The 11,271-nt window shown below is 35.3% G+C and overlaps 1 protein-coding gene across 4 annotated transcripts in view; it reads right to left on the reverse strand.

The window, feature by feature from the left end:
• thraa (thyroid hormone receptor alpha a) overlaps positions 1 to 6,684 on the reverse strand; it is a 29,666-nt gene extending 22,982 nt beyond the window's left edge. For 2 of the 4 annotated variants that reach the window (XM_059558327.1, XM_059558328.1), the window contains exon 1: positions 6,366 to 6,684. The gene's annotated coding sequence lies outside the window, so the exon portion shown is untranslated. The remainder of the gene's footprint in view (positions 1 to 6,365) is intronic. The other 2 variants (XM_059558325.1, XM_059558323.1) reach the window with 2 other exon arrangements.
• Positions 6,685 to 11,271: the final 4,587 nt, after the last annotated feature.

Here is an 11,271-nt window from a genome sequence, read left to right on the forward strand (position 1 = left end):
ACACTAGTCACAGTAATAATATGTGGCTTGATAGAGCAATAATACATAAGTTACACTTCCGTTCAGAATTTGGGGTTGGTAAAATGTATTAGGTTTTTGAAAGGAGAATTCTCTTTTGCTCTCCAAGGCTGCATTAATTTAAAATAAAGTAAAAGCATGAATATTGTGAAATATTATTACAATTTAAAATAACTGTTTTCTATGTTAATATATATTTTACTTGCCCACACTCTCACTATCAAAAGGTCACCAAAATCTAGTATTTGCAGTTTCGACAATCTCAAACCCTGAAAAGGGTGTCCATATGGCCCAGTTCAGTGGGGCCAGTTTTGTTACTATCATCCATTACACACTCTGTTCACACTTCTTCCATCTGGAAAATGTTTAGGAACCATTCTTGCCAAAATACTTCACATCACTAAACAGTTTATTCAAGCAAGCTGCCAAACTACTACACCCTGTCAGGACTCCCATTCCCTTTCACCTCCAGCAGTTTAATATGAAATACAATAGAACAAGACTTTATGATTACAACAGATTCACATCTAGTGATATACCAAGACACACAAACCTCTGCTATAGCCACTCATGACATGCACTCTTAAAGAGACAGTAACTCTCTTAAACTCTGCCATGATATATTATTACCCTTTAAATTATAATATATGATATACAGATCTTTAAAAATGGGCACAAATAATTAAACATCTAATATTAAATAACCAAAAAAAAGGCCAATAAATAATATTGTGCATCCCTAACTACAGCCTGTATACAGTGTCATGGTTAATCACCAGTGTTTCATATTGGATTTCCTATTGTAGGTCTGAGAATAGCCCATTTAAATGTCCCTTTCTCTCTCTCTTGTTCTTGCTTTTTATTAGTTGCTTCATTATACATGCCTCAGGGGAATGTGAGAACTTACTTCAGTATTGGCTCACTATGCTCACAAGTCTAAACATAATCCAACTGCAAGACATTACGTACATTATGTAGCTGCAAATGCACACAAATGCAGTCACACCAGTAATATGATTAATGAGCAGGGATGAGGGGAAGCTAATCAATGTAAAATACCTAATGTCCAAGAAACAAAGAAGCACAAAACAACACAACTTCTGTTGCTTTTGTGCTATTTGAATTAATTAGCAGAACTCAAAATTCTCTCTGCAACCACTTCCTTCCTCCAGTCAAACTGGCTTCTGCTTTAGTAACACTGATACCAACTGTGGGTACTATGAGCTGAGACTGAATAAAACATAGATTTCCAAGAGCAGTTATATAAAACTTACGTGAAAAGAAGTTTATGAAAATAAATCTGGAACCTTTTAAGAAAGCGAATTGACTACCATAATCCCACATGTTTTAGATCTTTGTATATATGAGAAATGAAGTATCAGGAACAGGGTTAAACCTCAGGATGTTTTTTTCTGTAACAAAGATCACAGCTAGACAAGAAACAAGTCAGCCATTCTTCATTATTAAATGTCTGAGAAATATAAGAAATCACTCATGTTTGTTTAAATTTATACATCAGCTTAGATTTGTGATTTTGGACTGAATATGGACTATCAGGGTTCTGTTACCTCCTTGTATTTTACCACTTAGTTTAGTGATGTCCCATAAATACTTTATCCCATAAAACACAGCGGCCTCACATCTTTGATGTCTCATTGTAGCATAACAACATCTCATGGCTGATAAGAGTTTACAGTGCACTTATCTCCACCACGTTAACAACTATCATTATCACATTTTCATAATGCCATCACGTCTTTTTTGCATGCATTTTTGAAGCTGTTAAAAACGTTGGGCTGCTTATTGTACTCGGGTTCTTTTGTTCTCACTGATATAAAATAGAAATATTAAATCACAGTGTAAAAATAGATATATTTCTAAATAAAACCACCTTATTTGTGACTTTTTTTAATTCAATAAATTGATCAAAGGTGACAATAAAGACATTTATAATGTTAAAAATAAATTTATATTTCAAATAAATGCTGTTCTTTTTAACTTTCGACTCATCAAAGAATCCTAAAAAGACTGGAGTTCTGGAGAAATGGCTGCTTAAAATTCAGTTTTGCCATCACAGGAATAAATTACATTTTAAAACATATTAAAATAGAAAATGTTTATTTTAATTGTTAATAATATTTCACAACATTACTGTATTTCTGATCAAATAAATGCAGCTTTGGTGAGCAGAAGAGACTTTCAAAGTCATTTTTAAAATCTTACTGACCCCAAACTTAATTTGGACAGTATAGCGTGGGGTTTATGAACCATATGACGTGGAAAAATGTGGTCACATGGGAAGATAAGTTGTGAAGTACTAATCTACTGAATAGAGAACTTCAGAGATATGATATTTGTCTGAGCATGCAATACAATAAAATGAAAAGTGAAACTGCAATCGAACAATTACACTAAGATAAGAGAGTAACACTGAAGCAACACTAAAGTGAAATCTGTCATGACAATAACGTCTTCACTAACAGAAGATGAGATAAAACCATGAAATTCTAACAGCACATTTTTAGCAACAGTCAAACTTGGCAGCATGAATATTAAGTGGAATGAAGTTCTGTTCTGATGACTTATGAATAGAGGTGAGCATCACCCTGGTTTTCTCAACAAAAACCCAACAGGATTTCTCCTTTGGTTTTTCCTTTTTGCGGAAAAAAATTTCTGTGACCGACAAAAGTTTATGAATTTAGTTTATGAAAAGTTTAGTGAAAGTTTAGTGTAAGTTTATGAAAGTTTAGTGTAATTCAACATGAAACATTTTGACAAAAAAAAACACAACTTTAAAGAATTTTGAAACCTAAATACAATCACCATGAGTAAAAAGCTAAATGTAGACTATAAACGAACTACACCACATCAGATGACATTAATATCTTCTCCATTAAACTACCGACAATTCTTTCGCCACACTCATAGCAAAAACCACTTAAGAATTTCCAAAGAAATTAAATAACCTTACACAGGTTAGAACATGTTTGTTTTTGTTTTTTCTTAACTCAATATTACAAGTTTAATCTCAATTAAACTATGGTAACTTTTTAATGACATGTTAGCGAATGCCTTCATCTTGTTGTATTGTGTTAGTTTAGCATAATAACCTGCTGAAGTCTATTGCAGATATAAATATGCATACATACACACAACTGTGGATGCAGACACACAATAAACTTCCTCTTGAGTGTTCACAGAGTGGCTTTGACCATTCAGATGCTAATTTAGCCATTTGAAAGCAATAGCATTTTGCAATAAAAGTAAAAATAATAATAATAATAATAATAATGGGTGCATTAATGTATTTTATGTCACAGAATAAAATGTGGAAATAACTTGACCCTGGGTTAACGGACCTTGTTTCAGACATTCAAACAAAAACCCACTCAAAAAGAGACAGTGGAACCAGAAGTGCTAAAACTATTTTCTGTTTTGGGATTTTAGCCCATCAAGTCTTTAAAGATAATAAAATAAAATAAAACTTTAACAAGCAGACAAATCTATAAAATAAAAAATAAAAAAATCTGACTTATAAACGGAAGATTTTTCCAAATATCTTCTGTTAAATACAAAACATATTAAGTCTAGCATATGAAACCATATGAAATTGTGCACAACTGCACTTTATATTTGGATATTGGTTGTGATTGTTTTTTTCCAGGCCACCACAACACCCGGCAGACCTGAAGGCGTCAGGCAGGATCTGTTTCTATTGTTGTAATCCCTGTTCTACACACTTCAAGCACGTCAAGAAATGACAGCTAAACTATAAACGATCACGAAGCCAAATCCGTTCACTCAGAAATCCGCTCCATATAGAGCACTAAAAATAAAGCACTGTAAATAGAACACGACCAGGGCACCATTTTGTATCATAAACTCCAACGACTGTTTAAAACACGCCACAGAAATGCTGAACATGGACGCGTTACTCGTCCGTACATTGTGTTCAGACAGAACAAGCGCGTGAAGCAGGCGCAGCTCCCTCGGATGACCTGCTGCGCGCTCCCGCGGCGGCCGTCTGACGTCAACATATAATGAATGCAGATCGGGACGTCAGCGCTGTTATGCAACTGATCTATTTAACTTCCCCGCTCGTTCTCATCATGAGCGCACAGTGGCGAGCCACCCAAAAATGCAAGACACGGGCGCGCCGCGTTGGGTCACATCGGCCCAAGAGTCCCACTGAAGCGCGCTCCCCTCCACGTGGAGAGTGTCCTCTGTGTCTGAAGATGAAACCTTGGGAAGACTGGAGCTGACGGACTATTTATCGCACATGCTCCACAGTCTAGAAGGCTGGCACGATTATGAAATTTTGGCTGATGGTTAAGCAAATATTTCATAGGGCTGAATGAATAAAAATATGTTTGAACATTAAAATATGAACAAATGATTTACATAGGCCTATTTGTATTTTTAGTCCACTTTAGCCTCTTTGCATTTACAGATTTTTTTTTAACCCAGACCACCTGAATATTATACCAATATAATATTACCATTATTGTTATTATTATTGTTTTATAAGCTATTTGTTGTTAATATTAGGCAATATCAATACATTTCTAAAATTTAAATTCTTAGCTTTCACTGTCTGACTCTACAACAGCCAAAAATACTAGCCATTATTTAAATATTAGTCAGCATGAAATTAAAATTCATCTGTTTTCCAAATGCATATTTTAGATCTAGTTGTGAACAAATCAGCTAAGTATATGTTTCATTCTTTTATTTTTATTGACCTTGTAATGTTTAATTAAAATCTCATAACTGGCCCCTCTGGTGAAAATGACAGACTCTCTAGTCAAATACCAATGTTAGAGCAGACAGTGACCCACACACTGATTCAGTTAGATACTGTGGCACAGAAGGAACATCTACTAGAAACCAACAGCAAAGCATTTTATTCAAGCCCCATTCACAATAACAGCAATTAATTCACTGGAGGTGACAGGTGGTTTACTGCTGGTTTCCAATAGGAATTCAAACAAATCGCTCATCATTATGCATCTGCTTAACTTCTGATGTCTCTGTGGCTTGTGCTGCCAGAATCAATAACTCTCATTGCAAGTGAATAACATCCAGACACCTCTTCAGTGTGAACGGGTCTTAACTGAGGCGCCAATCACTGCAGAACTTCTTTACATATGTGAGTTTGGTTCGGATTTGATCACATAACTGCACCGTTACACATAACGTAAACATAAAAATATATCATATTTAATTTCTCTTCAATACACATAAAATTCCCTCTGTTATATGGCAATTAATAAAACCATAACTGAAATCACAATTAGATTAAAGAGCAGGTCATATGGGTTTTCGAAAAAAACATTTTTTGCAGTTATCCTTTCCAAGTAAACAGTCTGCAAAATTGTTAAATCAAAAAAGTGCACGATAAAGATATTGTCTCTTAAGAAAGAGTCTACTCTGTACCATCTTAACGAGTCTATTACCTATATACCTCACAAGGTAACACATTTGCATTATCCCTGGCTGCCCGTGAAATACGAACACTCTGACCTGCCCACAAACACTTCCACTAGTTAGTGTGTTTACATCATGTCGAGAAGATGCTGTTAACAGCCTCACTAAAAACCTTCCTAAAATATTTGTTTCTATTTATTATAACAGGTGGACTAATAAACTTGTTAAGCACATACTGTAATTGTGCATCTGAATGAAAAAAAAAATATATATATATATGTATATATAATAAAATGCTTCACTATTTTTTCAGCCTTTCTTGTAAAACAGTTACAAATTACACATAGGCTACAGGTGGATTAACCATTACAGAAACATAAATGATTTTGGTAATCACCAATACTGTTAGTTTAGGGCGGCTGTGGCACAAACCTTACATTGTGTTGTGGTTGTCAAATACATTTCTAATAAATATATACAGACACCCCTTTGGGGTGATACAAACTCAAAGCTCTTACTGTTAACCCCAACTGTATATCATCTCTTCACGAATTATCTACTGTAAATTCTTCCACATGACATTAGGCTGCTGAACAACTCGCTCGCCAGCGCCTGTCATCTCGGGTAGCATTAACAGTAGGCTAGCCTGCATTTTATAATGGTTGTACACTCCTTCCACGAGCCACAAGAACGGGAACTAAGTTAACTAGTCTTCTGCAGTGTTTGTTAACCCGACATCGGTAAGTAGCCCTCACTTGTAGTCGCTGATGTCGCGGTGAAAGTGCAGAGGCTCAAAACATGCGCAGAAGAGCGAAGACGGCGCAGATGTTTTACAGCTCTGGGCTTTGACGCGCACCATAAGTGGACACCTCTGAACTGGGAAGCTCGACAAGACAGCTGACCGCGGGACAATTACTCACCCACTTCCTTAGAAAAAAAGACAAACGGCTTCTGAAAACCGAAATGGTCCACCGAAGTCCCACCAGGCTTCTTAACGAGTCGTCTTCGTCGCGAATCGCCTCTCGGCGGGTTGCGATACCATTTTAAACCGAAAGAACAAGTTCAAAGAATAGCCTGTTTTCGGAAAATATCCACTTAGACACAGTTAGTACATAATTTCTTTGACTATGCGTGAAACGATACGTTTCGCTGCCACAACAGGAAAATGCACGAGCTTTACTATAGTCGCTCCACCCCCTTTACTGTAAGGACGAGCTGATGGTATAGAAGTATGTGATCATATCAAATGCTGCTCTCTACAGGTTCACAGCAGCTTTGAACTCTGTGTGAGATGGATGACCCTGTGTGTAAAAGCACTTCCTGAGCCAGTGGCCCCACATCTATACATCTGGTGGTCCTGGAGTTGTTGTGATCTTGCAGTATGCTAATTCAAACGCCTTTTACTGTAGGAAATGCAATATAATGAGATTATTTATTACAGAGAAGGCTTATATTTCCCTCTTTGGTGATCAAAAGATAATCTTTCAAATTGAACATATGTATTGTTTGGGTCAATTAAATAAAAACATAAAAATTTAAAAATATATTTACAAAATATATTTTTTTTTTAAAAATAAACAAATAAGTGGCTATTCAGAAATTCATTGAAAATGAAACTTGTACATTTGAATTCTATATGATGATTAACTAATTTTAAAATTAGTTAATTAGTAACTTAATAAAAAGTGTTAAAAAACACAATTGTATTTATTTAATAATCATATTGATATGATCTCTCTCTCTTTCTCTCTCTTCTTATTTCTTTAAAAATATTTTGAAAAACAGCCCAATGTCAGAGTGGTGTAACTAACATCTGACACTGTTTTATTACCAAAAAAAAAAAAAAAAAGAAAAAAAAAAAAAAAAAAAAACCTGGTTATTTCATTGCTTCATATGATATAAAATATTAGATTCTTCATATGAAATGACACTTTTTGTTCAGGTCAAATTGAGCAAACTTAAGGAGACTATGACTAAAAAAATATATGTACATTTACATTTACAGACTGGTCGTGGAGGAGGTGTTGCAACAATATATAGTGATATTCTCAATGTTACCCAGAAAACAGGATACAGGTTTAACTCTTTTGAAATACTTTTGCTAAATGTTACACTGTCAGACATGCAAAAGAAATCTAATGTATCTCTTGCTCTGGCTACTGTGTATAGACCACCAGGGCCGTATACAGAATTCCTAAAAGAATTTGCAGATTTCCTCTCAGATCTTCTAGTTACAGTTGATAAGGCGCTAATCATGGGAGATTTTAATATTCACGTTGAAAATGCAAATGATACATTAGGACTTGCGTTTACTGACCTAATAAACTCCTTTGGAGTCAAGCAAAATGTCACCGGGCCCACTCATCGTTTTAATCATACACTAGATCTAATTATATCGCATGGAATCGATCTTACTGCTATAGATATTGTACCCCAATGTGATGATATTACAGACCATTTCCTTGTATCGTGCATGCTGCGTATAACTGATATTAACTATATGTCTCAGCGTTACCGTCTGGGCAGAACTATTGTTCCAGCCACCAAAGACAGATTCGCAAATAACCTGCCTGATCTATCTCAACTGCTATTTGTACCCAAAAATACACATGAATTAGACGAAATTACTGACAACATGGGCACTATTTTCTCTAATACATTAGAAGCTGTTGCCCCCATCAAATTGAAAAAGGTTAGAGAAAAACGTACTGTGCCATGGTATAACAGTAATACTCACTCTCTCAAGAAAGTAACTCGTAGTCTTGAACGCAAATGGAGAAAAACTAACTTGGAAGTTTTTAAAATTGCATGGAAAAACAGTATGTCCAGCTATAGACAGGCTCTAAAAACTGCTAGGGCAGAGCATATCCACAAACTCATTGAAAATAACCAAAACAATCCAAGGTTTTTATTTAGCACAGTGGCTAAATTAACAAATTACCAGACGCCACCTGATTCAAATATTCCACCAACGTTAAATAGTAATGACTTTATGAATTTCTTCACTGATAAAATAGATAACATTAGAAATACAATAGCGAATGTAGATTCTACAGCGTCTAACACTTCAGTTTCATCCATCGCCCTCAAAGATAAACTGCAGTGCTTTACAAATATAGGACAGGAAGAGCTAAATAAACTTATCACTGTATCTAAACCAACAACATGTTTATTAGATCCTGTACCCACTAAATTACTAAAAGAGCTGTTACCTGTAGCCGAAGAACCGCTTCTCAATATCATTAACTCGTCGTTATCTTTAGGTCACGTCCCAAAACCATTCGAGCTGGCGGTTATCAAGCCTCTTATTAAGAAACCAAAACTAGATCCTAGTGTACTGGCAAATTATAGGCCTATTTCAAATCTTCCATTTATGTCTAAAATTTTAGAAAAAGTTGTGTCTGCTCAATTGAGCACCTTCCTGCATAAAAATGATCTGTATGAAGAATTTCAGTCAGGTTTTAGGCCCCACCATAGCACAGAAACTGCACTTGTTAAAATTACAAATGACCTGCTTCTTGCGTCAGATCAAGGCTGCATCTCATTTCTAGTCTTACTTGATCTTAGTGCTGCGTTCGACACCATAGATCATGACATACTCATAGATCGATTACAAAACTATACAGGTATTCAAGGGCAGGCTCTAAGATGGTTTAGATCCTACCTGTCCGATCGCTACCATTTTGTTTACTTAAATGGGGTGTCATCTCATTTATCATCAGTAAAATATGGAGTGCCACAAGGATCCGTCCTAGGTCCCCTTCTATTTTCAATATACATGTTGCCCCTTGGTAATATTATTAGAAAATACGGAATAAGCTTCCACTGTTATGCTGATGATACTCAGCTATATATTTCAACGAGACCAGATGAAACTTCCCAATTATCTAAGCTAACAGAGTGTGTTAAAAATGTAAAAGATTGGATGACAAATAATTTTCTCCAATTAAATTCAGATAAGACAGAGATATTAATTATTGGACCAAAAAACACCACACAGAATCTTGTAGATTACAATCTGCAACTAGACGGATGTACTGTTACTTCTTCTACAGTCAGAAATCTGGGTGTTATATTAGACAGCAATTTGTCTTTTGAAAATCATATTTCCAATGTTACAAAAACTGCATTCTTCCATCTTAGAAACATTGCCAAGCTACGAAACATGTTATCTGTTTCTGATGCAGAAAAGCTAGTTCATGCTTTCATGACCTCTAGACTGGACTATTGTAATGGACTTCTAGGTGGTTGTCCTGCTTCGTCAATAAACAAGCTACAGGTAGTCCAAAATGCAGCAGCTAGAGTCCTTACCAGGTCAAGAAAATATGATCATATTACCCCAATTTTACAGTCTCTGCACTGGCTACCTATTAAGTTCCGTATCTGTTACAAATTATCATTACTTACCTATAAGGCCCTAAATGGTTTAGCTCCTGCGTACCTAACTAGCCTTCTACCACGCTACAACCCATCACGCACCCTAAGGTCACAAAACGCTGGACTTTTGGTAGTTCCTAGGATAGCAAAGTCCACTAAAGGAGGTAGAGCTTTTTCACATTTGGCTCCCAAACTCTGGAATAGCCTTCCTGATAATGTTCGGGGTTCAGACACACTCTCTCTGTTTAAATCTAGATTAAAAACGCATCTCTTTCGCCAAGCATTCGAATAATGTATCTCTTAAATTGTGAGTGTAGTTGCATCTGCATTTTTATTCTTTAGCTTGGGTTAAACTAATTTTACTTTGTTGGATCAGCAGCTATGCTAATGATGTCTCTATCTTGTTTCTATGTTTTGCCACGGGATTTACATCCCGTGGTAACTAGGATTTACACAAGCTCCAGTCTGGATCCAGAACACCTGAGAAGAGATGATGCTGACCCTCAGAGGACCCCAGATGATCCTATCCTTGAATCAACAAACAGAACTAACAATTATTGCTACATGTGTGACTGCATCATATAATTACTATTAATTAATAATATTGATAGTTCATCATCTAGCTGACTACGTCTTGTATTATTATTATTATTTTTAATTTTCTGTAAAGTTGCTTTGTAACGATTTGTATTGTAAAAAGCGCTATACAAATAAACTTGAATTGAATTGAATTGAACATTTTTGACAAAGATTAATATGTGTGCTGTCGTGTGTGCAAGTAAAGTATTATATAACTTTTATTTGAAGGTTAACTCGTAAATTGTCAAATCAGTATTTTTTTGAATGGAAACATGAACACAAAGTTTAAATTTTTAAGAACATGGCACTAAATCTAATTTAATTTGAGTAAAACCAAAATTAAATAAAAAAAAACTTAAGGCCTTTATATATAATGCATTATAAGTAGTTTTATGCAGCTTATAATGCATTGTATGTAATTAATAATTGTATCCACAGTTGTAACTGTTACGTTTATGAACTTTCTGTTCCCTTATTTGGTCTTCCTGTGCTTGTTTTGGTTAATTGATTATTCCCCACCTGTCTCCAGTTCCCTCATTACCTTCGGTGTGTTTAAATACCCGGTCTGTTCAGTTCTCCCTCGTCCGTGATTGAATGTGTATTGTATTGTAACCTGAATGTGCATCTATATGTAACTTAACCTATTTGTGTAATATAGTATATTGTCTGTTATTCTCCTTCGTTTTCTAGTAAACTCCTCATTTTGATCACCATCCTCCTCCAGCTCTTTAGTCTTCCGTTTAGCACACACCCTAATTTGTAACCGTAACATTATAATGTTTGTTTATTCAGTGTTACACCTTTAGAAAGTATAGTGCATTAAAACACATGACAAAAAAACCTTCAAATGCCTTTTAACATTGGTTACAA

Source organism: Carassius carassius, chromosome 9 (assembly GCF_963082965.1).
Source record: "Carassius carassius chromosome 9, fCarCar2.1, whole genome shotgun sequence".
NCBI classification, from domain to species: Eukaryota; Metazoa; Chordata; class Actinopteri; order Cypriniformes; family Cyprinidae; genus Carassius; species Carassius carassius.